A 27,810-nucleotide genomic window follows, 5' to 3' on the forward strand; every position below is an offset into this window, starting at 1 on the left:
TTGGGCTTGGGTGTAGGAGAATTGAGGTATAACTGATCCCACTCCCAATAATTAAATTCAGTGTTCTAAAAGCTGATGATGTAGTCCATCAAGTCAGAAACTGCTTCTTTGGTGAATCTTTGTATTTTTCCATTGGTACTTAATGAATGTTCATTAAAACTGATGAAACAGTAAATTATGGATTTTGGCACATATTGAGTTTTATTTGTAAAATAGACTGATCTGTGACACTGATCAAGGCAGTCCAGTTAATAAGCTTTTATTTATCACCTGCTGTTTCCCTGGAATGAATGTTTGAAAATGAAAAAGCATTTATTAACTGCCAGGCACCATGCTGGGTAATGCTGTTCAGTTGTTTGCAGTCATTTCTGACTCTTCATGACCCCATTTGGAGTTTTCTTGGCAAAGATACTGGAGTGGTTTGCCATTTTCTTCTCCAGTTCATTTGACAGATGAGGAAACTGAGGCAAACAGGGTGAAGTGACTTGCCCAGGGTCACCCAAGCTCGTAAGTGTCTGAGGCCAGATTTCAGTCCAGGAAAAGATGAGCTTTCCTTACTTAAGGCCCTGCACTATCTGCATGTTACCACCTGGCTGCCATGTCATGCTGGGTGAGTCAAAGGTCTTTTGGAGCTCACATTTTATTGGAGGATGGGAGTGGCCAAAGAAAGGAATTTGAGTGGAGCCCTAGGGCAGTCCGTGGCCATACTCTGAAGCATTGGCGGCAAGATTTGATTGCTGTTCCTGGGGCCAGAGAAGGGGGTGGGGTAGGTACAGGATATCCCCTGGGGATGCATGTGAAGCTTGGTCTGGGCAATTAGATGGAGTGGGGAATCCCTGTCAGTCAAGCTCTGCCCCAGGGTGGACTTACAAAGCTGTAGGTTAGCTTACTTTTAGGAAGGAGGCATGTTCTTTGGTCCAGAGAAGGGTATTATTCCTGGTGGGATACCACAGGCATTGTAAAAGCAAAAGAAAGTCTCTTCCTTGCTGTGGCGGGATGGGAAGTGGAAAAAGATCCCAGTGGATAGATTGTGTCTGTGCTTGCTTTAGAAAAAATGAGATAAACGCCTAGTGAGATTTCTTGGAATACTTTTGACCTTTTAATAGCTAGTATGTTAGTAAATGGTTCCTTTTGAGTAAAGAAAGAAATAAGCTTCAGGGCATTAAGTTCATACTTGATATAGTAAATACAAAGAGGATTATAAGCAAGCAGTGCTTTTATAGGAATTCCTTGACCTTCCATTAATAAAAGTCTTTTTCCTGCCTCCCCCTCTCCCCCAGCTTTCCCTTTTGGGATAGATAGGCCAGATGTGTGAAATTGTTGAGGGTCTCTTGTCTTCCCCCACTCCCATTAGTAAACAGTCATCCTTGTGAATTCACATTCTTTCTTTAAATCATGAATACAGTTCTTTTCTCATCCCTATAAAGGCAAACTCTGTTCACCGTCAGTGAGGTCACTGGTATCAGGAACTGGGCCAAACAGTTTGACTCTCTTCTCCTTTCTTAGGGGGATTCCATTGTGTAGAAGCTACAGGATTGTCATGTGATTCAGAAACATGGTATTTTCCCTTACCCTAATCAGAGTATTTTACAACCAGTTTTGTTTTGAAAGAGCTAACTTTGGTAGATGGAACATACTTCAAAATAGGTATAATCTTCATTTTAAATGAGAACTGAAATGAAGTTTAGTGATTGTAATCTCCATTGTTCACCATCCTTTGCCTGACACCCAAAGCTTTCAATAGTTTGGCATCATTCTGTGTTTTTCAATCTTATCTCACTAATCCTATTCCCCAGAATTTATTCTTAACAAACTAGACTAATTGCTGCTCCCTGAATACGCCTACAATTCCCTATCTTTATTGCCCTTCCATATCCCAGGAATGCCCTCCCTTCTTTTTGCTTTTTGGAGGGGGGAAGGCTGGGCATTTGGGGTTAAGTGACTTGCCCAAGGTCACACAACTCGTAAGTGTTAATTGTCTGAGGCTGGATTTGAGCTCAGGTCCTCCTGATTCTAGGGCTTTATTCACTGGGCCACCCTTCCTTCTTTACCTGTTGAATTCCGTTTCAGTCTTTGTACCTCTATTCAGATGTCACTTCCTTTATGAGACCTGCCCTAATTTACTTCCCATGACTCTTTTCTAATTTGGGTCTTGCATAATACTTTGTACCTCTTAGAAGTTTTGTATCAGTTTTCTTGTTTGTTTGTATCCATCCTATATGCATCTAGATTGCTTCATAAAAGTAGGGAATGGGGCCTATTTTAGCTTCATATCCTAACTCGGTGTTTAGTGGAGTCCCATGCTTTGTGGGCGTTTCAGTAAGTTTTTGTTGAAGTTGAGGGGAAAAGCATATGCCAGAATATTTATCATGACTTTTCCTTCCCACACACCTTCCTAACTTCATTTTTATTGGGAGGTTGCCATGCCTGGATCAGTTTGGCAAAGCTTAGTTCCTGTGTGTGTGTGTGTGTGTGTGTGTGTGTGTGTGTGTGTGTGTGTGTGTGTGTGTGTGTGTGTGTGTGTGTGTGGCAGTCAAGGTTAAGGGACTTGCCCAGGATCTCACAGCTAGTAAGTCTCAAGTGTCTGAGGCTCCTTTGGAATTCAGGGCCTCCTGATTCCAGGGCCAGTGCTCTATCAACTGTGCTACCTGTCCGTCTGTCCGTCTGTCTGTCTGTCTGTCTGTCTCTTTTTTTAAATTTTGGCCTTTGAAAACTCTTCTTTTGGGAGTTTTCACTTGGATTCTTACTGATTTATAGGGGGTTGTTTTTAGATTTTAGAGAAAGCATATTGGTGAAGTAGTTATTTGAATGTTGAATTGCCTGACAGGCTAAGTAAATATCTTGGTTTTAGAACTGAAAAGAACCTCAGAGGTGATGCACCCCTCTCCTTTTACCGCTGAGGAGAGGTACCAAGCTGCCATGCTCAGAGAGGTCATTGGACTCAGCCAAAGTTGCATAGGAAGTAAAAGAGACAAAGATTGTAATGTCTTGACTCCAGAGTCAGTGTGTTCATTTCATTGCCATGCCGGAATTTGACATTTTTTGATCTGAGAAATTCACTAGTAAATTACAGTACCCTCTGACTCTCCATTAAATGTATAGTAGCTGGATTTTGAATGTCTTCTTGTGTACCAGAATGTTCGTAATTGCATGATGTGCCCGTGATTAAATGCTTTTTACATCCTTGAGGACCCTCTTAGCTCTAGTCTTCACTAGGTCTGGCAAACCTGTATGTAGTATTATGTCTAATGTATTTTGGGCAGTATTCACAAGGTGGTGTTTATTTGGATGTTAGAACTTGAACTATGCAACCAACTAATTTCTGTTTTGTTTCGCGGGATTAATTCTTTCTCTTTTTTTCTCCCTAAGCAAGTAAATTCAATTCAACAAATATTTATTAATTCATTTACTCTAAAGTGTGCTAGGCATTGAAGATGGCACAAAGTGAACCATGTTCCTTCCCCAACCCTCTTATTTGACAAGTGAGGGGACTAAGGCCTAGAGAAGTGAAGATATTCTTTCTGAACTCTTTAGATGTGGATCTCTGGGCTTGGTGACTGAAAGCAATAGGGTGTTCTTTTATCTTATTTTGCATCTCTCTCTTTTCTGTCTCCTCCCCCTCACCCCCCACCTCTTATCTCTCCCCAGATCTCACCCAACTGGTAACTCTATCAGCTGCTCATAGTAATTGCAAGCACTTTTTCCAATTTAGTCCACTTTTCTCCTTTGCCAGTCGCTTGTCTCCCTCCCAAAAAACCAAACAAACTGGTGCCAGACTTAATGGGATGCTTCACCCCTATGCTCAAGTGATCCGCCAGCCTTGTTTCCCCAGCAGCAGGGCCTACAGGTGTGCACAACCATGCCCCCCCCCAGCATATATTTGTTCTAAGTCTGTCGATAGGCGAGCATTTAGTAAGCATATGCTGTATGCCTTGCACTGTGCCAGGCTTTGGGGACACACACAAAGATTGAGACAATCTCTACTCAAAAAGGAGCTTACATACTTCTTCATCTGAAGAACCTTCTCTTTGCAAGAGAAAAAAAGTCATTAGTCAAATGGTTCTCCTTCACTCCTTAGGCCATTGTCATTGTCCTGTCCCTGAGCCACTTTCTTTTGTGATCTTTTTTTTCTTACCCACAACATAATTATCAGAGTTTCTTTTGTTTAAGGACCTGGGTTCAGATCCAGGCTTTACCAGTTTATTGCTTATGAGACTTTGGACAAACCATTTACTCTTTGCGGCCTTCAGTGTCCTCATCCGTAATATGATTGATCTAGCTGACCACTAAGGTCTTTTTTAGTTTTTAGGGGAACATCATATATAAACAGCCAATTATAATATATGCTAAACCCAGTAGAGGTATAAAACAAACTGTAAGGTGACTAGCTCACTATAGACCAGGCAGTCAGGGGAGGCTTCATGGCCAAGATAGCAGTTGACTTGGACCACATTCAAGAGACAGGATTACACATAGGCACAGGTGAGGCAAAATGTAGTGTGTGTTTGAATGACAGAGTAGTCATCATTTCTTGGCTGGGGTGTAGGGAACATATTGAAGACTGAGATAAGATAAAACTGGAAAGGTGGGATGGCAGGGCCTTGATTTAATCTCTCCTCTGAGACAGTAGGGAATGCCTTTAGTTTTTTTGAGCAATGAAGTGATGTGATCAGTCTTGTAAAAAGCTTAGGTTTTGAAATTAAAAAATAAATTTTAAAGTTCTTTCCACATAATCCCCACCTAGCTACCTCCCAGGCTAGTAGCCTGCCTGATTGGTGCTTAAATTATAGCCCAATGGTAGGGGCTTTAAGAATGCTTGTTGGGGCCAGCTAGGTGGCCAAGTGAATAGAGCACGGGCTCAGACACTGAACACTTTATTTACTAGCCACATGGCTTTGGGCAAGTCGATTAACCCCAATTGCCCTACCTCCCCTCCCCCCATGCAAAAAAAAAAAAAAGAATGCTTGTTGATTGTAGAGGAAAACATTGGTGATAACAAATATACAAACAACTTCTAGCTAAAACAAGTCATCTCACCCTGTGGTTATGAACCTTTTTGTGTGTCATGCACCTGCTTTTAGAATTCTGGTGAAGCCTTTCCACCTCTTCTCAGAATGCCTTTAAAAGCATAAAATAAAACACATTGGATGACAAAGGAAACCAACTACATTGAAGTACAATTATGAGAATGGTTTTTTTAGAGTTCATGGACTCCAGTTAAGGTTTTTCAACTCCCCATCTTTAGCCGTTTTCTTATCCTGGTAAATTGAACTTTGAATAAAGACCGGAGTGTTACTACCTTGATTTTGATAATCAGTTCTATAGTTTTAATGGTTTCTATTCCAGTTGTCTCTTAAAACAACTCTAAACAACTCTGTATCTCTAAAACCATTTGTTAACAAAACATAAAAAAGATATGTGAAATTAAAAAAAGGTATAATGGGGGAAAATACTGAAGATTAGAGAAACAGAGGTGTTGTATCTTATCTTAACTGCTGTGTGGGGCATTTTCTCCCTCATTTTGGAGGTGGGGGAGGGGAGAGCACTTGGAAAGTAATCCATTTAGTACCTAGAGTAGCTAGCCTCATTACTGGGTGATGTTGAAAAAAGTCTTGCTAAGAGTGGGCTGGTACTCATACCTTTGGAAGAGTCATTTGATCCTGTTGTGGTTGGAGAGGGAATTCTTATTTCACCTTCTTTACTGACTGACTCTCCCTTTTCTCTTTCCTTCATGTTCTATTGGGAAGGGACTAATAATGACAATTAGATATTTGACATTCGGTTGATTATTTTTTATTGTGTTCTTGGAATTCGAGATCGGAAGAAATTACTTGATAGGACGGTTTGATTTTTGTCTTTGTACTTTCCTCTACCACATACCATTGAAATACTAGAGGTCTTCTGTTAGTTCTTAGCACCCAATAAGTTCTTTTGATAAAAGTTGGGGCATAAGTGTGTTTGCTGCAATACTTAGCTTACCCAGCTTTTCCATACTGCCCTTTAAAATCTGTCCCAGGAAGCCCCTAGCAGTTTTGCTTCTTATAAAGTGAAGCCGAAGAACTCTCCCTTCTCTCTCAAACCCATAGTTTTATTCTGACACTGATTTACTGTTTTTCTGCCTCAAGCCAATGGATTCCAAATAGCAACATAAAACAAATAATGCCTCATTCACGAGAGTCTTTTGAACCTTACAAATAAATTAGGTTAATATTAAAGATTTTATCCCCTTTCATAAAAAAAATCCACATAAAGACTAAGCATAGTTTCTTGCCTGTCACCTCTGGCCCTCCCAATGTTCAAACAGGCATAATGGGCCCTAGGAAGATGCTCAGAAAATAATTGTCCAGTCTTGGGTTAAAAAAGGCAAACACTGAGTGACATGATATTCACATTCATGTTACTTTTTCATATATATGCCATAACACTTCCTTCCCTTCAAAAAATACTCTAATCTTTTCTGAATGGAATCTAAGATTGGATATGGTTGTGGATGGTATGTCATGTGCCTTATAGATCCTAAGATTGAAAGTACAAAATCCTTTAAGCTAATCATTAAGGAAAATACACAGATATTCAGATGTACCTTAGAGGTCCATCTCCACATAGTGTAGAATCTACAATGCTGGTAGGAACTTGGATTAGGGAGTGAGAAGACCTAGAGAAAAAGGAGGAAAAAAAAGATTGACCTACATATAACCCCAGACCTCTTCAGAAACAAGTACTAATGAATTTGGTAGCATGCTGGTAGCAGGAAAAAAAATAGAAACAGTGGGGCCTAGTGGAGAGAACTAACCCTAATTGGAGTCAAAAAGACCTGGGTTCAGGTAAAGCCCTTAAAAAGTACTGACTGAGACTCTGGGTAAGCCCCTTAACCTTTCAGTATCCCAGGTGACTTTCCAAGGACAACAAATTTCAAAGAACCTGCTATGCCAGTGAAACCACAGGTCAACTAGAAAAAAACCAAAACCTTTTTTCCTCAGTGTAGGAGCAGAAGCTTAACAACGGTAAATAAGTCAATATAGCATTTGTGAATTTGCAGAGTGCTTTACACGTGGTAAGTCATTCAGTACTCACAACAACTCTGTGAAGTTGGTGCTGTTACTCTCATTTTACAGATGAAGATGAAGAGAGAGGTTCAGTGACTTCACACAGCAAGTGAAGTCAGATTCAAATTCACATCTTGACTCCCTACTCCATGGGTTGTGACATAGTCAGACCTATGCTTTAGGAAAGTCAGTGTGGTTCTTTGAATGTAGATTTTTGAAGTGGGAGACTAGAGGGAGGGAGACCAATTGGGGGTTATTGTGGCTCACTAGGGAGAATTAGCATCGAATTGTGAGTGGAGGAAAGACTTGGCAACTGATTTAGGTACCTGGTAAAGAGTTAGAAGTCTTGGATGATGGAAGTGGAGAAACGAGGGGACCTCAGGAGAAACAGATAAGTTAAGAAAAGTGTATTTTTGTTTATAGTAACGCTAAAGTTGCCTGGCTTTGACAACAAGGTGTTTTTGATCTTGATGTTGTCTTGGTGGATGCCTTCAACAAGTTCACTGTCTAATGAGAGAGATAATAGGCTACAAACGAGATACCTGCTGGTGATGTTACTTCTGAGATAATCTCAGGGGGAGGGTACTAAATAACTTTAAGGAGGACAGGCAGGCTAGCCATCTTGCAGAAGATGAGATTTTAACTGAGACTCCAAGAAATTGAGAAATAAGGTATGGCTTTTGTTAACCAATATTATACAGTCACCAGTTCTCTTGAAGATTATTACAAAGTTAGTCTGTGTTTGTGCATCTTGTTCACCGAACAGTACTGTATAGTATAGCTCACCTCACTTGAGTGGGGTCACTGCATTCATCAGCTCAAGTCCCATCAGACAGTCTGATGGGATTGATGATATCTGAAGGTAATCTGGACTCGTGATCAGAGTATTTCATTGGAGCATTTTAGATGGAGCCTAGTTTCTTTGAGCAGATTGGATTCAATCTCTTAGGGCTCATTTTACAAATATACACTGAAATGTCATTTGAATAAAGGAAAAAAATTAATTGTAGTAAATGTTGCAATAATGAAGTATTTGTTAGTGTGTTTTGGGACAGGAGTTTGATTTAAAATGATCTAATTAGGAGTTAACAAAAAAAAACAGACAAAAAACAGTCTTCAGGTGAAATAGGAAATAAAATTACTTATTAAAATACATTTTTTGCAAAGGAAAAGTTTGTCTTTGTAAAAATACACAGGAGTCCTTTGTGTTTCAGTATCAAGCTCAAATGCTTTTTACATTGTAAAGTGCATAGTATTAGCTAAATTGAATGGAGTTTCTTTAAGGTGGCTTATGAAAGCTAAGCAAGACTGGTAATTACTGATATCCTGTAGAAACAAGTAGGAACTCAGTATTGTATTGGAGTTGTATTTTAAATGGAGGATGAAATACTGAATTTCCATTGAACAAATCATTAATAACTTATTGCACAGTTTTATCCTCTAAGCCTTTATTAGACAACATCAGTAAGCCCCGTGGGTTCGAGACACCTTGTTTCTCTGACCTTTATATCTTATACATTAGAAAGATGTTACAGACTCACAGGGCAAAGGATTTGGGGTTGTAAAAATTAATTTTCATATTTCAGTTCTGAATTTGGCTTTCAGCGTGAAAAAAGTTGCAGAATTCATTGATCTTTTTTTTTTTTAATTTGGAGGGGACAGGGTGAGAGAGATCCTTGGTCCCTGTTATTAGTTATTCATATAAGACTGCTCCTTTGTATTTCTCTGATGTAGGAAATGTATTTGTTATTGGTCAATTTCTTGCAAATTAAAAAAAACCCAAATGTTTTTCAAAGATCTCCATTTTCCTGTGGTATAAATAAATGGTCAGAGTGTGGCATAGAGGATTGCACGTGTAAAATCTGTCTTTCCTCTTCATATGCTTCAGTTACTTGAAGTCATGGGTAAGCAAAGAAAGAGGTGAATGAAGACATATTTTGAGAGTTAGGAAGGGAATGATAGAAGTGAATCCTGACATGTTTTTTTATCATGTTGTATTATCAGAGGGATTTATGGGCATTTCCTTCCATAAGACAATCCTATGAATTAGTTTAATGGTGATGTTCTTAATGTATAGATTACAAGGGACATTGAAAAAGTAAGGAATTGGCTATATTTACAAGGTCACTTTAAATCTCGAGGAAGTTTAGATTTTGATTGGCTAGAGAGCTTTGTGTTTATTTCTCTTGGGGAAAGAGATTGGCAGGGGAGGGAGAGGTAAGAGGAGGAGATTTTCAGTCAAGATGGAGTGTGGGTGGTTGGTGGTGGTAGCAAATGGTATTTAATATGTTCAACATTGGGCTTCTTTGCTTCTTTCTTTCTGATGTTACACAGGTGGGTGTGTTTTTTAAGAACGCTTTTCACTGCCTCTGAGGGGTAAATCACACTTTTTTTTTTTTAACACAGCAGGAATATTTTAAATTGTGTCATGATAAAAGGTTCAACAAAATCTTTCTAAGGCTTTTATCATTTCAAGGAACAGAACACATTTTCTTGAGTTGGTCAGTTCCACAGTCTTTGATCTTATGGGATCTTTCCTTCGGAAATTCACAATTTCTAGAACTGTAAAAACTTGGAATTGGCATATATGTTGGAGTGGTTTTCTTGTTGGAATTCATGTAGAAAATGACAATTAAGAAATTTAGGGAGGATCATCTTTGAACTTGGAGTTCAAAACCCTTTTCTTAGGCTGTGGGGTTTTTTTTTTTTTTTTGATGTGACAAATGGGGTAGGGATGCTTTCTGAATATCCTGGGATTTGCTGTTTGCTGTTGCTTTCTGTCTTCTCCTTTTTGGGTTGCTGTTACCGAAAATATTTAAAGATTTGGGTGTCTTCTTGTCAGATCTGAAGGGACTTAGATAGAGTCTTAATGCTGACCCCTTTTGAATCCCATTAGTAAGAGAACTGAGTGTTCTAATCAGTGTTAATTGCTCTGGCTTGGCAGATTCATTTCCTGTGCCTCTTTGTGGAACTTGGAAATGTTGATTTCCCAATCCTGCCTTATGGATGAGATAATCGTTGCTAGAAGAAGTGAGGAATTTGCCTGTTTTTTTTTTTTTTTAAAGGCTCTCAGACCTCAATTGCCTCATTTGTAAAATGGGGCTGGGGAGGAAGGGTTGTGGAGGTTGGACTAAGCCAAGGTGATCTCTAAGGTCCCTCTTGGCAGAGACATTTTATGATGGAATGATTCATGTGTTGCCTGTGTAGACCTGATTTTCGTTTCACAGGAAGTGAGGGAGTGGGTAAAGTGGGAGGAAGTCATGCATGCACATCTGGCCTCACTCTGCCACATACTCATTGGGTGCTTATCTCTTTCCCAGAGAACTGTGAGTGTGTAGAGGAAATGAGATAATAGGTACAGGTAAAAAGACAAGGCTGATTACCTTCCCTAATGGGAGAATGAGCTGTGACTTTCTTTAAAGATTATTTCTTGGGAGTTCCTATGATTAGCTTCTTAAAAGTCAAGTTAAGAACTCTGAAAGAGTTCTCAAATAGAAATGGGAACCATCGAGCTGCACATGGGCTACATATCTGCACACATACTAATATTATAATAGTGAGTAACACTAACATTATCCAATGTTTTACTGTGTTTTTATTCATTTTTGTTAAATATTCTTCAATTGTGCTTTAATTGGATTTGGGCTACCGTTGGGAATGTTGGACATCTCTTCTTTATGTCAGTGACATCACAAATTCAGTACAAAAACCAACACACCTGAATCTCTGCTTCTCAGAATCCCGTCTTGGTTTACTCTTCCGTCAGAAATAGGGCATCATATATATTATGTTCTGCTGAAGCCAAAACTCAAGTGCTCATATAGGCTGACATTACGTATTTGTTTTTTCTAACATTTATCAGTGTGCTGGGCATTGTGTTAAAGTACTTTAAAATGACTATTTCATTTGATCTTCACAGCAGCCTTGGGAGGTAGGTGCTATTGTTATCTGTATTTTACAGATGAGGGTTTCCTGATGCAAAAATAGAGGGAAGTGAGTTGCTTGTGGTTACACAGGTAGTGTCTGAGGCCAAATTTGAACTCAGGTCTTTCTGAGTCCAGGCCAGGCACTCAGTCCACCACGCCAGCTTCATAATGATTATATGTTCATATTTTGGGAATTATAACTCATTATATAACAATTTAAGATTTTCAGTGCTTCTTTATATATATTATCTCATTTATCCTCACAACCACCATATGAGGTAAGTGTTTTTACCCATTTTACATGAGAAAACTGAGGCTCAGAGTTTGACACTTGCCATGGGTCTCTTAGGCCAGTAATTTTCTGAGGTGATATTTGAAACCAGTTCTTCCTGACTCCAAATCTTGTGTTCTCTCTGGTCTGTTACATGCTGCCATGTATGATCTTAGGCATTTGCTTAAAAAAGTATGCATCTCCAAAATGCTATTTTTAAGAGGAAGAAAGTATATCATCTCTAGCTCTTACTTCCCTTGAATGGGGATCAATTAAGTTGAGTTTGTTCAGTTAATCAATAAGTATTTGTGAAATACTTTTAAAGTGCCTTTGTGCTAAGTTCTAGAGTCAGGAATTCAGGGTAGCATAGTGTCAGACCTCAAGGAACTTAAAGCTTGTCTCCTAAGAGAGATGAAACAATCAGTGGATAAGGCTAGCTTTATCTAGTGGTCATGCTAAATTGTATGGAGTAGACAATCAGAAAATAATTGGCGTGGCATAGACAGCCACAGAAGGAGTAGTGGGGAAAGGATTGCTGTGGAGTGGTGAGACTTTTAAAGACAAAGAGGGTAGCAAAATGAACTTGACTTGGCCTGTGTTCAAGATCTTCTGTGTTCAAGACAGAAGGGAAGCAGAATGATCAGGGAATATGACGGAGAGAATGCCATTTGAACTTAGCCTGGAAGGACAGGTAGGGTTCTGACATGTGGAGGTGTGACTGAAAGGGAAAGAACATTCTGGTCGGAGAGTATGAGTAACAACATGGAGGCATGTCCAGGGAGCTGTGTTTGGGAAGGGGGAGAAGGGATGGGATTAGAGATTTTCAGCCCTGGCACAGTCCTCGGGATCCCGTGGCAGAGTTTAGTTGAATTGTTGTGGCAGATAGAAGAACCAGCATTTTGTTCTATGAGAGCGACCAGACTGTCTTGTGACTGGGCTTGACTCTAGTCCGACGCATTGTAATGTGCTTCATGTAAGTGATAACCACTGATTGATGATAATGCCAGTTGCCAGCTGCTTAAGACTGTTATGGTAGTCCTTTCCGAGGTTTGTGTATCTCAGAGCTGGCAGAGACCTTAAGGACCCTCATCACTTCACAGGTGAGGAAAGAAGGGCCTGCCAAGGGTGTGACCGGATACCAGCAGACTTTTGTCTAGGAGGAGACTTAGCGGCCACAGAGTCCAACCGACCCATTCATTTTTTAGATTTTGGAGCTGAGGCCCAGAGGGGTTTGTAACCTGTTAAGGTGATATAAGTAGAAGTTTCAGAGAAGAGATTTGAAACCAGACCTTACTCTAAATTCAGTGTTTATTTCTGTGTACCTCTCGTGGGAACAAGTCTGTGCCAGAAAGCTGTGGCATAAAGGGCTGACCCATCCCTTACCTGACCTCCCGTCGGTCTCCAACATCTTCCCTGTATCCTCAGTTGTTCAGTCCTGAAGACCCTGGTATAAGAGGTCGTTGTCTGGGAAGAGGAGTTACTATGAGTTTTAGGAAGTTGATGGTATATTAGGAGGCTAAAGGCAGTGATAATTGGGTTGGAGGGAATTTAATATAGAAAAGACTTCTGATTGAGGAGGGTTATAGGAAATCCTGGAGTGCTTAGTCTTAGAGCTGGAAAGGGCTTTAGCAATCATGTACCAACTTGTCATTTTATTTTATTCTTTCATTACAGGCTTAACATGTGTAATGGGAATGTAAATTTAAACATCTTCCCTGCCCCTAGGCTAAAGTGCACCTAGAGCCTGGGGTGGGAGGCTGGTTTTTCAGTAGATACTTCTTGATTGGCCAGTGGGTCCAGAGGGTTGTTACATTCTCTGAGCCAGGAGAAGGCTATATAAGCCCTGATGTGAGGCTTTGTTTTGGGGCTCACTTTGAGAAGTGTTCTGTGATTTGATCAGATGAAACTCTGAGAAGCCGTTGTCCAGAGCCCTCCGACTTTGAAACCCAGATGTTGATTTGGTATGGATGTAATGGTTGGACAGTTTGGAAACTGTCTACTTGATCTGTTTCTCTGTCTTGATAATTCTGTATGTATACTCTGCAGTTCGGGGTGCTGACCTTTTTCCCCTGAAAGAGGTAAACAATACAAATTTGACTGATGAAAGTAAGCTTGTTAACCCATTTTGAGTTGCTTTACTTTAACAAAGCGGATCCAAGAACCTGTGTTGGCAGCAAACCCTGGGGACTTGGGGTGCTTGCTGCTACAACATGTAACAAATATAGACATTTCAGTATTCAAAGAACAAAAGAGGGGATTATGTTATGCAGTTTGTAAAACTGCCTGTTATATTTTGTTGTTGTTCAGTCGTGTCTGACTCTTTGTTTGAAAATACCATAAGAGGTTTTCTTTGCAAACATGCTAGAGTGGTTTGCCATTTCCTTCTCCAGTTAAATGACTTGCCCAGGGTCACCCAGCTAGTTGAGGCCGGATTTGAACTCAGGTCCTCCTGACTCCAGGCCTAGTGATCTATCCACTGACTTACCTTGCTGTCTCCCTATTAAATTTAACTTGGTATTAATGAAATTGCCTATATTTTTATTTTGGAATTTTGTTTTTCTTCTGCATATTTAAAAATATCTTTTGAGACTTTTTTGTTGGTGAATCTCTGTCAATATGGATTAACTCCTCCCTTCACTCCAAATAAATGTAGTCAAGTAAAACCAGTCAATACATTGCCTGTGTCAAGTCATCATTGGTCATTGCATTGATCAGAGTTCTCAAAGTCTTCCAAAGTTGCTTTCCTGTATATTACTATGATCTTTCTGTTAATTGTTCTCTTGCCAGCCCCTCAATTTCCAGAGGAGCTAACGGGGTCAGAGAGAGTTAATTAATGAGTTGCCCAAGGTCACAGTGACAACACCGATCTAAAACAGTCACCATATCTTACTGCTGGTTAGATTACCTTTGGGTTTCTAGTTATAATATATCATATCATGCCAGTGTTGAGTTGATAGTAGTTGGATTTAGGATCTGAAAGATGGAAAGGGAGAAGGGAAGAAGAAGAGTCAGGGGCAATGTCAGAGAGAGTCTTTATGTATGAAAGAGTGATCAGGCAGCCAACAGCAGTGTTGATGGTGGCGTTGGTAAACAGGGAAGGCATTAATTTATTCAACAAAAGTTGATAACTCTCTGTGTTTAGACTGGGGTACATATATGAGTAAGACGTGGTCTCCTGCTAAAGTAATATCTGAAATCAGTACTAACTGATTTCCTTCTCACTCACCTCAAGGAGCTTCATGTATAGAAAGGTAAATAAGAGAAGCAGACATACACATGTATGTATGTTTGTATATGACATACATATAAATACACACACATATGACTGGGGCAGAGAGAGAGTGTTTCTTTATGCTTAAGCACATATAACAAGATACTCTGAAGCTTTGGAGGAAGGTGTAATCACATTCATTTGTGACTGGATGAAACAAACAGTTGTCATTTGAGCTATCCCTTGAAGGATGGATGGGATTGGCAGTAAGAACATAAAATGATAAAATGAAAGATTTCAGAACTAGAAGGGTTCTTGTAGGCGATCTCGTCCAACCCTTCCGTTTTTCTCCAGCTGACTTTAAGGCATGTTAGATGTCACTTGCACAAAGTTGCACAGGTAGTATCAGATGTGGGATTTGAACCCAAGCCCTCAGATCTAGTGTCATTTCAATCATACTACTCTGTTCTTCCTGGCCCAGAGAATGGTGTAAGCAGTATAGGTGAGATGTAATGTAGGTCACACATTGGGATAGAAAAGAAGGGAAGCATTTATTTAGGGCTTCCTTTGTGTCAGGCTCTGTACTAAGCATTGGTGATACAGATGTAAGGGGGAAAAAGTCCCTTCTCTCAAGAAATTTACATTTTTAAAAATAAATTTTTTTGTAAGCTGTGATTTCACATTCTCCTGTGTTCCCTCCGCCACACATTGTCAGGCAAACCAAATTCCTCCATTAGCCATGTTGAAATAAAATGCTTCAGTCTGCTCTCAGAGTGCGTCAGCTCTGTCTGGAGATGGATAGCATGTTCATCACAGACCCTCTGTGTCCGGGGCAGTGTAAATGTCTGAAAGTTACTTATCTTCCCAGTATTGCTGTTATTACATAAATTGCTGTGGTTCTTCTCATTTCGCTTTGCATCAGTTCACGTAAGCCTTCCTAGTTTTGGCTCAGTAGCTTTCCTTCCCTTTCATGTATGACGTGACTTCAGCCGTTCCCCAGTTGGTGCGTACCTCTTCGGTCTCTGATTCTTTGCCACCACTAATGGAACTGCTATAAATACTTTTGTATATAGGAATCCTTTTCTTGTTCTCTTTGATCTCTTTGGGATATCGAAAGGAACTTGGATTCTGTTGGAGGAAGACAATGCACAGAAAGTTTAAGTGGGGAGGGTAGCCAGTGCAGGGGCAGGATTTAAAAAAAAAATTATTTTTAATTTATGGAATAAAACATGCATTTCTATAATAGAGTATAATAAAGAAATATGATTGTAAATGAAACTGCAAATCTTTATGTACACTTTGCTACTCCTTTTAAATGCATAATAAAGTTGTGTAAATTTTTTTTCCCTTTCACCCCCTTACTAGTGATGACTACCATTAGACACAAATAAGTATTGTATGTGACTGGATGCAGGTAGGGTCTTCTTCATATGTCCTTTATAGTTATTTTGGATATTTATAAAGCCAGAATGACTTATTCACTCGAAGTTGTTCTTAAAACAATATTGCTATTACTGTATATAATGTTGTTTTGATTTTGGAGTCCAGAAGGTGTAGAAGGAAATGAATGCAGGCCAGCCTGACCCCTTCACAAAATGGAAGGTGCAGGAGGAATTGGCCAATGGGAGAAGGGGCCATTGGATTACATATTCCTGGCTGAGCATGCAGCTGGGGTGGTAGGATGTTCCAGGGCCAGGAGAGACCCTAGACCCTAGGTGCTCAGGGAATTGGAGAGATATTGGAGGTGTATAAAGAGAGGTAGATAAATCTGGCGATTGGAAACCATTCATGGAAGGTCTTTAGTGTCATGCTAAGGAATTTGGACTTCAGTTGGTAGGCAGCAGGGAGCCATTGGAGGTTTTGAGGAGTCAAAATGAGGGATGTGTGGTAGTGGGTGACATTATCAGAGGTATGTCAAGGATGTGCAGGATTCATTTGTGAAGATAGTGATTTGAAGCGGGAAGACCAGTTATAGGAGCATGGCTGCTAGTGTAGGTGACTTTTTCTTGGTAATGTGGAAGTAATTACTAATACTATCTGTTATTAGTCTTTTTTTTTTTTTTTGAAATTGGGTAATACATGAATTCATGCAAAAGTCTTCTCTGGTAGGCTCATGTCATAAATAGCTTTAAATGTTCATTTTATTGCATTAGACTGATATTTAGAGAATAATATTCTTAATACTTAGTTTTTCTATGAATCACATTAATCAAAGACACATTTTTAACAGTATCCTCCAAAAGAATGACACATTGACTGAAGTGCCTTTGACCTAAGAACTTAAAAAGCTTCTATCAATAATATTGGAGTTTTTCTGATAGCTTACAAGTTACAGGGTATTATCCTTCTTTAACAGACATGTATTTGGGATACAGGCACAGAATTGAACATTTCTCTGTAGATCTGTGGTCAGAATTTTGAGGGACTTCAGGAACTTTTCAGAGAGTTTCCCCTTCCCCATGTTTTTGTAGGGACACTTTGACATAAAGAATCCTCAATAGCAGAAGACTTTTCTCTTGAGGTTTATGGTGAGAGGTGGATTGGACACTGGCCCTGAGTTACTGGGAGGACAGTGGGGTTTTTGTGGTTTGTTTTGGTAAACCAAAGGTCCTTAAGAACAGGGACTGTTTTGATTTAGATTTTGTATCACCAGGAGCAAACACAATGCCTTGCACGTGGTAGACACTTAATAATTTAATAATTTTTATGGGATGTTCCTATGTGATTGGCCTTCTTAATTCCCTTTTACTTGGGCTAACGTTAAAGTTAATATGCATTTCTGGAGTATACACAAGCTGGATAGTTGGAGGAAGTGGTCCAGAGGGTGAGGCTGAAGGCTGGCTTGAATGAAGCATGTTTGAACAGATAGGGTAATGGAAAGCGGTCTGAATTTGCAGCCCACAGAGTCTGGTTTGACCTTTATGATCTTGGGTAGGTAACTATCTCCCTTAGCCTCGATTTCCACATCTGTTAAATGAGGGAGTTGGACTATATGGCCTTTCTAAAGAGTCCATTCCAGCTCTATTGAAAGTGAGGGTTTGCCAGTCTTCCTCATAGCGAAGTCCGTATTTGAACTCAGGTCTTCTGACTTTGTCACATCTGCTTAATTGTAGTTTTTTTTGAGATTTCCTCGGATATTTCTGGTTATTTTTTTCTTCTCTTACCTGTCATAAATCTTGAACCATTTTTAATTTAGTCTAATAATATCTACTCTCACTGAAGTTAGTAAGGCTTTATTGTGCAAAATATATCTGAAGTGGTGATGTGGGGGCAGCTAGGTAGCACAGTAAATAGAGCTCTGTCCCTGGAGTTGGGAGGACCTGAGTTCGAATCCAACCACACACACTTGACACTTACTAGCTGTGTGACCTTCGGCAAGTCACTTAACCCCAATTGCCTTGCCGTCCCCCTCCTACATACATGTACATGTATGTATTTTTGTATATACATGCACGCATACATGTCTGAGGTGGTAGAATGGAGGCAGTGCTTTCTGTTTAGGTCACTCTACCCAGTTTCCTGAGGAATGGATTGGGATTTGGCTGAAAAGCTAGTTTGCCTGGATTTGTTTTGATTCTTGCTATATGCCACCTGAGATTATGTATATGAAGTGCTTTGAAGGCCTCAAAAGGCTGTATATATGACACTTATTATTATTCCATAGCGGTTGCGGTGATTTTCCATTTATTTTGCTATATTAGCACCTGCTAGTATTATAGGGCTCTTAAGGAGATAGAGGTTCCTTTGTTCCTTTCATCTGTCCGTTTCTTTTGGTGAAATCATCTTTTTTTGGATTCTAGTCTTCCAAGCTTCCCTCTTGTAGAGCAAGAGAGCAAGGACATCTTGGGAGCGTTAGCAGAACATGATGCTGTTACCTGCAAGTCCATCAGATTTTCCATGAATAGTTTTAGTTACAGAAATCATTGATAAAGTGGTTTTTTGGATGGAAGTACATTTCATGCACAGCCCTGCTAGAAGGCATCCATCTGGTAAAGCAGGAATGATCTGTACTGGATTTGGGAGACTGTTCGTGGATTTATCACAAATTGGTTAAGCATTTGCTCTGTGCCAGGTAGGGGGGTGGTGGTGACAGAAAAAATGAAGGGCCTTATTATGCACATGTAAATAAATAAAAATGAATAATGCTAATAATAACAACTAGGATTTAGAAAACATTTTACAAATAATATTTTATTCTTTCAACACCTGGAAAGTAGGTGATAGTGTTAGCACTATTTTATAAATGAGGAAACTGAGACAGGCAGTTTAAATGAATTTTCCAGAGTCACACAGCTAGTGTCTGAGGCTTTCTTCTTAACTCCATGTTCAGTCCTCTAAGTAAAGATAGTTCTTAAAAGGTCACCAGGAGCTACCAGATAGCTAAGGAAAGGATGATGGATTTGATACTATTATCTTGGGGGAAAAAAATTTTTTTTGGGGGGTGGGGGGGACAGAAATCACCTTTGAATCTGTTATTTTTGCTTGTCCCTTTTCCCTTTGGTTCGCAATTGGTTGAGCTAGTTTATGTATACACAGTTTTTATGTACACAGAAACTCCAGTCTGTATAACATACAACCTCTTATGGCTCCATAGTCTAACATGTTTTTATATACACAAAGAAAAATTGTTTTGTAAGCTAGTACATCTGCGACCTCTCCAAGACCCTCTACTTTCCTGTGCAGATTCATGTTTGTATTGTTATTATAAATACCTGGAGGAGAGGGTCAAGCCATCCAGTTAGGCAGCTTTTATGTATCCAAAGGGAGAGTAAATTCAAGATTTGGATAAGCAGGGACTAGATGAAGATATTTTCTGTTTGTATATCCCTTTGTATCTGACCTTTATTGCATAGTCAAACAAAACAAGGTTCCCTGTTGGCCAAGACCAAAACACCAGATGTCTCATTCTCCACTTCTGTGACAGGAGGTGAGTGAGTAGTGGGCTGGAGGTTTCAGCTGGCAATTGAGCTAGTCCAAGTTAGTAGGTTTCTGCCTTTTAGGTTATATGAGCCAGTGTTTCTGAATAGCTTTGAATAAATGTCTTTTCTAATTCTATCAGGCATTAGCTTTTATCCTCTTCCCTTCTGATACCATGGGGGAGGGGAAGGGGAGGCATGTTTTGCCCTTAAAACACCGCTTGGGGAGGCTGAGGTGGCCAAGGAATGTCACCATGCTCTAGCCTTTGGGACCCCCTGTGTCACAGCAGTTATTTTTCTTTTCACTGATGGACTTTGGTCTCTGTATAGGTTCAGGTGACCGAGTCCTTGTTTTTAAAAGTCTTTTCCTCCCTCCCTTTGTTTTTCTACATTCTTTTCTCAGACTTGCTGACAAGTCATTGAGAAAAAGCTTACACCATTTAGAAACAGAAGGCAAATTTTAAAATTGTAATTCATCAGAGACTGTGTGCTGTTTTTAATAATCTGATAATGGCAAGGAAAATGATCCTGAATAGAACTAAGCTTCAGAGTAAGAAGTCTGGCTTGAATTTGTAGGTTCCACCATTATTTTTTGTGATTCCAGATGCTTTCATTCTGGCTTAGAGGATGCCTCGTTAACTTTTTAACTGGTCAGAAAGTCAGTAGTCATTTAGTAAATATTAATTGCCTACTATGTGTCCGTACAGTGCTAAGCACTGAGTATTCAGCTTGCAAACTACCATGTACAAGCAAGCTATATAGAGGATAAATTGGAAATAATCAACACAGGAAGGGTATTGATATTCAGTTTCTTGAGTTATTTTGCCTAGTGAATTTTATAAATGTTCTTTGGATGAATGCATCTAAAATGGCGTTTGGAAATAGCCTTATTGTGAAATATAAGATTGACAGAAGGATAGAGATTTAATTGTTTTCATTGTAACCAGTTGGTTCCAAATTAGGTCTTGTTTTTGATTTGAGTAATTTAAATGTTTTTGCTAATACTTACTGAATATTGGCGTACTAAATTCATACATTTTAAAGTATGTCAAAGGGTTTTTGAACCTAAAATACAAACCATTTGCTTTGCACCTGTCACAAGTCTCCCCCGATGCATTCCATCTGATATTCAGCTTCCTAAGTGAAAAGTGCCGGTTGATCCATGTTCTTTATCTCTTCCACTTCCAGAATTAAATACAAAAGACTGATGTTGACAGCCCTTAATCACCTAACCCTCTTCTATACTTCGTCTTCTTCTACCTTACTCCCTGCCCTACCATGTACTAAACTTTGTAAGTTGCAGAGAATGTGCTGCTCTGCGTTGGTAGAAGGACTGTATACTTCCTCTGGGAGTTCCCTATCAGTGCAATCATGAGTTTGATTCTACTGCCTTACTAGTGTCTGTCACCTGTGTGAGTGCTGAGGCTACAAAGAAAAGCGAAAGCAGTGAAATAGATGGTTTCATCAGCTCCCAGAAAGGTAAGTTACCTCGTAGGCCCCTGGTAGATGAAATCTAGATTTCCAGGTATTCCTTGGCTATTGCTCAGACCCTGTGTAAATAGCACTTTCTTTTTTAGAATCTCTATTGTAAACATCCAGTGCATAATCATAGCCCTTGGGTGTATTAAAAATAGTTGTGTCTTAAAACCAGACTGTGGTGTTGGCTTCCACTCTGCGAGATTACATGAAAAGAAACGTTCTCTCCAGGGCTCCTCCACCAGCATCAGCATCCCTACATTGTTGGACTGTGAAAGGTAAACATGAAAACTTGGGTGGGTGGTATCATGATCATGTGACAGTTATATGGCTTTTGGCATTCCATCGTTGCAAGGTGATTAATAATGTGATTCTGTCGCTCTTAACCCTATGGAGCTCAGCCCTTGGATAAAGCAGCCAGTTGTCTTTTATTTATTTAATTTTAACTTGGGTCCCAGGAAGCAAGTCCAGACCTGATGTTGCTTTTGTTTATTCCCAGGAAATCTTTTAGTTCAACCTGAAAATCTCATACATTCTAGATTTTACCTGAAGAGAGGGACTATTTTGACAAGGCTGCTTAAAGAATAGTTGATGGACCTCTGTGCTCTTCACCTACTTTTCCCTCCTGTGGAGCTTCTTGAGATTCCCTGATGTTCCATGAATTGCCTGGGGCCCCGGTTTGGGGAATGTATTTAGCCATTTATCTAGCTTACATGCATAGATAGTAGGGAGGCAAAACCCAGCAACAACAAACATTGCATTATGTATGCTTAGGGCTGGGAATACAATGATATTCCAGGCCTTGTTGTTTTTATGATATTCCTTTTTTTTTTAATGTTGTGACTTCCCACTAATTTCCATACCCTACTCTCCCATTGGACCTTTGCTTTGTAACAGAAGGGTAGTCAAGCAAAAACAGATCTGCGCATTGGCTGTTTCCACAAATATATGCTTCCATTCTGCATAGCTTTCTGAGATCATTGATCTCTCACTGCATTGAGAGAATTCTTCAGTCTTTTAGTATTATTTTTGTTTGCATTTATTGTGGTCATCGAGTAAATTGTTCTCCTGACTCTCATTACTTCTCTCTGCATCAGTTCATATAAATCTTCTGGAATTTATCAGGATTCTTTATGTTCACCATTTTTATTATATTCAGATAATAATTTGGTCAACCATTACCTAGGTACCTGTTTTATTTCTAATTCTTTTCCACTCTGGAAAATGCTTCAGTATATATTTTTGTATATATGGGATCTCCCTTTCTATCTTTGTCTTCTAATTCATTGTGTATGGAGGGGTGGGGTTGGGGAGGTAGGGTAGATAAATGTGTGTGGGAAGAATGAGATAAACGCTGAGAGGTTCAGGCAAAGTACTATTAGAAATTTAGAGTTTTGGGCCTAAAGGTCAGGAAGATCTGAGTTCAGATTTGACCTCAGATGCTTATTAGCTATGTGACCCTGGACAAGTCACTTAACACTGTTTGCTTCAGTTTCCTCATCTGTACAAAGAGCCACAGAAGGAAATGGCAGACCACTAGAAAATCTTTGTCAAGAAAACCCCAGATGGGGTTCTGAAGAGTTGGACTGGACTGAAACCACATGATCAACAACCACCACAGCAAGATGCCTTCTGCTTGGGGACGAGATTGGGAGATAAAGCGGGGAAAATTTCTTGGACAAAATGACTGAGTAGGGAACTCCTCTTTGTCTTGGAAATAAAACGTTTTTCTCAAGCTGTAACCTCTACCCAGAAGAGTAACCTTTCATACCTGTTAAATTTTTACCCAATTTTTAAAGCCTGATTCAGATAATACCTTTGAAACCTTTCCTGATCCTGTCTGTTGGGATTTCCTCTGACTTTTTATATGTTGTTTTATACCTCTTTGGTATAGTCAGAGTCAGCACGCATTTATTAAGCAACTAGTCAGTCAGCAAGGACTTACTAAGTGTCTGTGTGTTAGACACAAGTCATAATGCAGTATTGAACATTCTTGCTGTCTGTGTTTCTGTGTATTATGCAAGAGTCTGGGGTTAGAGGGTGGCTAGGTGGTACAGTGAATAGAGCACCGGCCCTAGAGTCAGGAGGACCCGAGTTCAAATTTGGCCTCAGACACAACACAAAAAACTAGCCATGCGACCTTGGCCAAGTCACTTAACCCCAATTGCCCTACCTTCTCCCCTCCAAAAAGCAAACAAACAACATCAAAAAAAAGAGACTGGGGTTATCTAAATTTTGGATTTCAGTTAGAGTGCTTAATTGAATGTTTGTTGAATCAAAATAAAGAATATAGAAGGGAGCTAATGATAGAAATGTGTGTTGGAAGGTAGATAGTGAAAATTGTTGCCTGCCATTATCAGGAGTTGATCCTTGATTTGGTAGACTCTAGGGAGCTCCTGGAGGTTTTTGTGCAGAGGAATGAAATGATCAGAGCAGTATATCAGAGGTTTCAGAGGGATGCATCAGGAAAGTTTTGTGGATCATGATGTACAGGAGATGTATTAGAGACCATGTATTTCCTTAGAGACAGGAAGATTAGTTAGGAAACAGTTATAATACGCTAGATGAAAATAACGAGTCTCAGTGTTGGAAGCCGTTTTGGGCGCCATCTTGCTCGACTTCTATCAGAACAAGAATTTTCGTTATTATATATACCTCATGTTGGTTATCCAGCCTTGGTTTGAAGGAACTCACCAACTCCCAAGGTGGCCAATTGTAGTTTGGAAGGAGTTTCCTTATATTGATCCTAAGTCTGTCTCTCTCCTACTTCTGGCTTAGTCCTCTGGGGGCCAGGCAGAACAAACTGCCTCCCATTTTAACATGACAACTTTCCAGATACTTGAAAATTAGATTGTTTCTTCAGCAGCTCCAAGGCCTTCATCATCCTGGTTGACTTTTTTGAGATGTTAGCATATGTTAGCATTGTCTGTCTCAAACTATAATGCCTGCAACTGCACACAATTTTCCCATTTGGCCCAACCAAGGCACAATACAATGCAACGCTTGCCTCACTTTGTTAATTCTGGAAACTAATCTCAGTGAAGTTGAAGATTACCTTAGCTTTTGGGACTTCTATATTGTATGCTGGTGACTCATGGAACTTGTATTTCTAAACCTCCCCAGATCTTTTTCAGATGAATTCATGATTTAAGAAATGAAGTTCAGATCTGGACTGGTTTTAGAGGGAGTAGAAAGGAACCAGCTGCCAAATAAATTACAAAGGTAGAATTGGAAGGATTTGGACTTTGGAAACTGATTGGATGTTGGGGGTAAATGAGAGTGACGATTCAAAGAAGGCTCTGAGGTTGTGAGGCAGGGTGAATGAGAGGATATCAGCAGACATAAAAGGTAAAGTAGAGGGGAAAGAAAGGCATGTTGAGATTTGGGTGTGTCTGATTAGAGGTGGTGTTGGGATATCCACATATTTTATATATGTACACACATATGTATTATATATCCATATATTTATATGCATGTGTGTGTATTTGTAATTATCTTCCTAAAGATGATAATTAAAGTGATGGAATAGATGAGATATTCCTCTCCCTACATTCTTTTCCTTGGCAAAAGATAGAACCTTGGAGGAAACTCTGTTAAAACCAAATGTGTATTAAATAACTCTACCTTTGAAAAAAGAAATCAAATGAGTTATTGGGGAGTTTCCTAAAAAAAATCATTAGGACTAGATGGATTAACAAGTTAATTCTGTGAAACATTTAAAGAACAACGAATTCCAGTGCAAATAAACTATTTGAAAAATTAGGTAAAGAAGGAATTCTACCAAATTCCAGCACAAAGCCAGAAGAGGGGGTTTGAAGAAAATGTAGGAGTCTTGTTTTATTGGGTCAGATGCTGCAGAGATGTCAAAGATGATGATAGAACAAAAGCCATGGGATTTAAGCAATAAAAATGTCATTAGTCTCCTTAGAACAATTTCAGTAGAAAGAGTAGGAAGACAGATTTGCTGTGGGTTGAGGAATCCTTAAGGAAATAGAGGCAGTTCTCTTTTTAGAGGAGTTGTCTCTTTCTAGAAATCTGACTAAGAAGGAGAGGGGAGGACAGTAGTCTGATGTGACCCATTATAGAGGTTGAGCAAAGCTTTTTTTTTTTTTAAGTATAAGGGAGACCTGAATGTGTTTTGTAGGATATAGGGGAAGGAATTAGTAATAATTTACATCTTCACAGACCTTTTTGCTTTACACAATGTATTTTTCACTAATCTTTGTGAGTTAGGTAATAGTTGTATTTTATACATGGGAATACTGAGATTTAAAAAGTTAGAAACTAAAAATTCATGCTAGGGAGTGAATACTAGGGAAGGTATTGCCTATGGGAATTGCTTCTTTCTCTTTGATTAAATGGAAGTAAGGCTATGGAGAGGTTTAGAAGAAGAGTTCACTTTTTGTTGGCCTAAGGCTTCTTCTTAAAATGGAAACAAAGTGGTCCATTTAGAGTGAGAAAGAGGGAGGAGGAGGAAAAGAATTAGGGAGAAGAGTTAGAAGAGATTTGTAACATCTGTTGAGAGTAAGAGGTGTGTAGAGGGGGAGGTGTGTGCAAACATGAACAGGAGGATGACCTTGCAGCATTGAGAGCCCAGTTGAATTGAAATAGCAAAAATTGGTAATGGAAAAATGAAGATAAACTCTGAATTAATTGAAAAATAAGTCACGGTCCCAGAAAACAAAACATAACTCTTTTTTCACAGCAGAGAGGGAGGAGACTATCAAGGCAGAATGTTGTATATATTGTCAGCTGCTGGCACTGAATAGGGAATTTTTTGCTTAATTGTATTTTTTGTTGTTGTTACTAGAGGGAGAGGGTTCATTGGGGGTGGAGGAAGAAAAGATTTCCCCCTCCCACTTCAAAAATTATACACACACAAACACACAAAGCACACATATAGATAGATTGATATAGATATATAAATGTCCATCCCCCCTCCCCAATTTCAAGACATCTACAAAAATACCCTAAAAACTTTTGGAACCAGATTGACAAGGTTTTGTGATTTTGATTTAGATTTTCTCAGGGTTCAGGGTGGTTATCAGGATAGGAACAAGAGAAGGTAAAGGGAGTAAGAGATTCATGGGCAGAGGAGAGAACATATCAAAGGTACTTCTATGTCACAGAGCTTTCTGTTGAAAGGAAGCCCTTTGGAAGCCCTTTTTACCTTAGGGTAGAGGTTTAGAATTGATTATTGCTCAGATGATGATGCCTGGGTCATGTCACTGTTGAGGATTATCTAATGAGCTTGAGGTTTTAAAACCAGTGTGGCCATCTGTATTGGCACCACAGCTTACAACGACCTTTTTGGAGTCAGCAGACTCAAGATTTAGCCTTACTACTCATAACACAGAAGAATAATTAGAAAATTCGTGTCATTCTGTTTCACGTGGAAGCTATTAAAAGTGAAACCGCATTCAGATTACACAGCCCTGGCCACTTGACCAAGTTCAACTGATGTTTTCAAGTGCTATGATCAAAGCATAAAACTTGACAATCAATTTCTAGAATAGTAGCACAAATAAGAAGATGGTTACTGGGCTTTTTAGTAGAATTCGGAGTAGAACTGTAGAATGTTTTCTTCGGAGGGTTTAGAGTTTTAGAAAATTTTCTTTTTGCTACCATGAGACAGAAACATCCTTTCTATCAGCATGAACTTTTTTTTTTATACCCTATAGAAATAAAATACATACTTTGAGTGTGGTCACGATTTGGTCCTAATTTGGATAAGTCTGTCAACAAGTTTTCATGAACTACTGCTATTTGACTAGTTCACCTGTGCTAGGCACTGAAGATTCAGATGCACAGAATGACATGATCCCTTTTCAAAATGTGCTTATGTTCTAATGGGAGAGACAGTAAGTATATTTTTCACATACACAGTATAAGTATAATGCTTGTAAATTCACACATATTCACACGTGTATTTGAGTGGTTAAACACAAGGTACTGTGCAAGAGAAGGGCACTAGTATTTGGGAGATTGAGACATTTCATGCAGAAGATGATGTCTGAGCTGTCTTTTAAAGGGAGAGATAGTGTCCTAATTCCTTCATCTAAGAGACTTTATTCTTAACTCTGCTCTTTTGTAATTCTTCTGGTTATCTCAATAACCTTCTTTCCTTTAAAATCTATATCATTTCTTTCCTTATTTCTCCTCATCAGAAAACTGTTCATTTTTGTGTTTCGTTTTTTTTTTTGGGGGGGGGGGGAAATACTTGGATTAAAAAAAATCATTTATATGCACTCTACATATCTAGAGTCCTTTTATAATATTACAGATTAAAAAAAAATTGTGTTGCCCTTAATTTGGTTTGGTATATTTAGGAATGTCCAGTTTTCATTAAAAAAAAAAATCTAGAAAAATTAAGGGATGGAAAAAAACTTCCTTTCAGTTTTCAAGAACACATGCCTGAATTCTTCTGACAAATTTTTCCCCTAGCTTTACCACATTTTTTTCCCTAGGCCTTACACATCTCAAGTCTTAGCATGCCTAAAAGTGACCTTACCATCAAACTAATACTATGCTCCTTCCAAATAAAAGAAACATTATATGTTACAGTTTTTTAAAATGTTGAAATATAGCGTGTTCATATATTATTTTTTCCCAAATGAGTTATAAAAATTATGTAATGAAAAATGGTTAATATAAAACTGCAGGATTAGTTTTTCTTCACAGTTGATTTCTGTACACTGAGGACAATCATATACAGCAGTTCTTAAAAGATAAGTATGGTGAATGTTGGAAGCAGCGGTTTGTCAGATAACTAAAAATGTACAAATAAATTCTGTTTACCTAAGGTATATAGTAACTATAGTATTCATAAAATAGACCAAATTTGTTATGTCTATATGCTAACCTTAACACAAGAGACCTTAGACATGGAAAGTACTCAACAGAAAGTAGAAGCTCTTACTGAAAAGAAATTGCATTCCACGAAGTGGCCTGATTTCCCTAGTGC

General features: G+C 39.1%; 1 protein-coding gene and 1 long non-coding RNA gene across 38 annotated transcripts in view; both read left to right on the plus strand.

Moving 5' to 3' along the window:
* The window catches only part of LOC138171190 (uncharacterized), a 36,548-nt gene extending 9,153 nt beyond the window's left edge, over positions 1-27,395 (plus strand). Inside the window, exon 2 of the long non-coding RNA XR_011170817.1 lies at positions 62-27,395. This is a non-coding gene — a long non-coding RNA (uncharacterized lncRNA). The remainder of the gene's footprint in view (positions 1-61) is intronic.
* Positions 1-27,810, plus strand: part of MAP4K4 (mitogen-activated protein kinase kinase kinase kinase 4) — a 273,822-nt gene that overhangs the window by 10,124 nt on the left and 235,888 nt on the right. The window lies entirely within an intron of this gene.

Source organism: Petaurus breviceps, unplaced genomic scaffold, assembly GCF_028583685.1.
Source record: "Petaurus breviceps papuanus isolate PSGF00001 unplaced genomic scaffold, PetGlider_PUasm1.0 419, whole genome shotgun sequence".
NCBI lineage: Eukaryota > Metazoa > Chordata > Mammalia > Diprotodontia > Petauridae > Petaurus > Petaurus breviceps.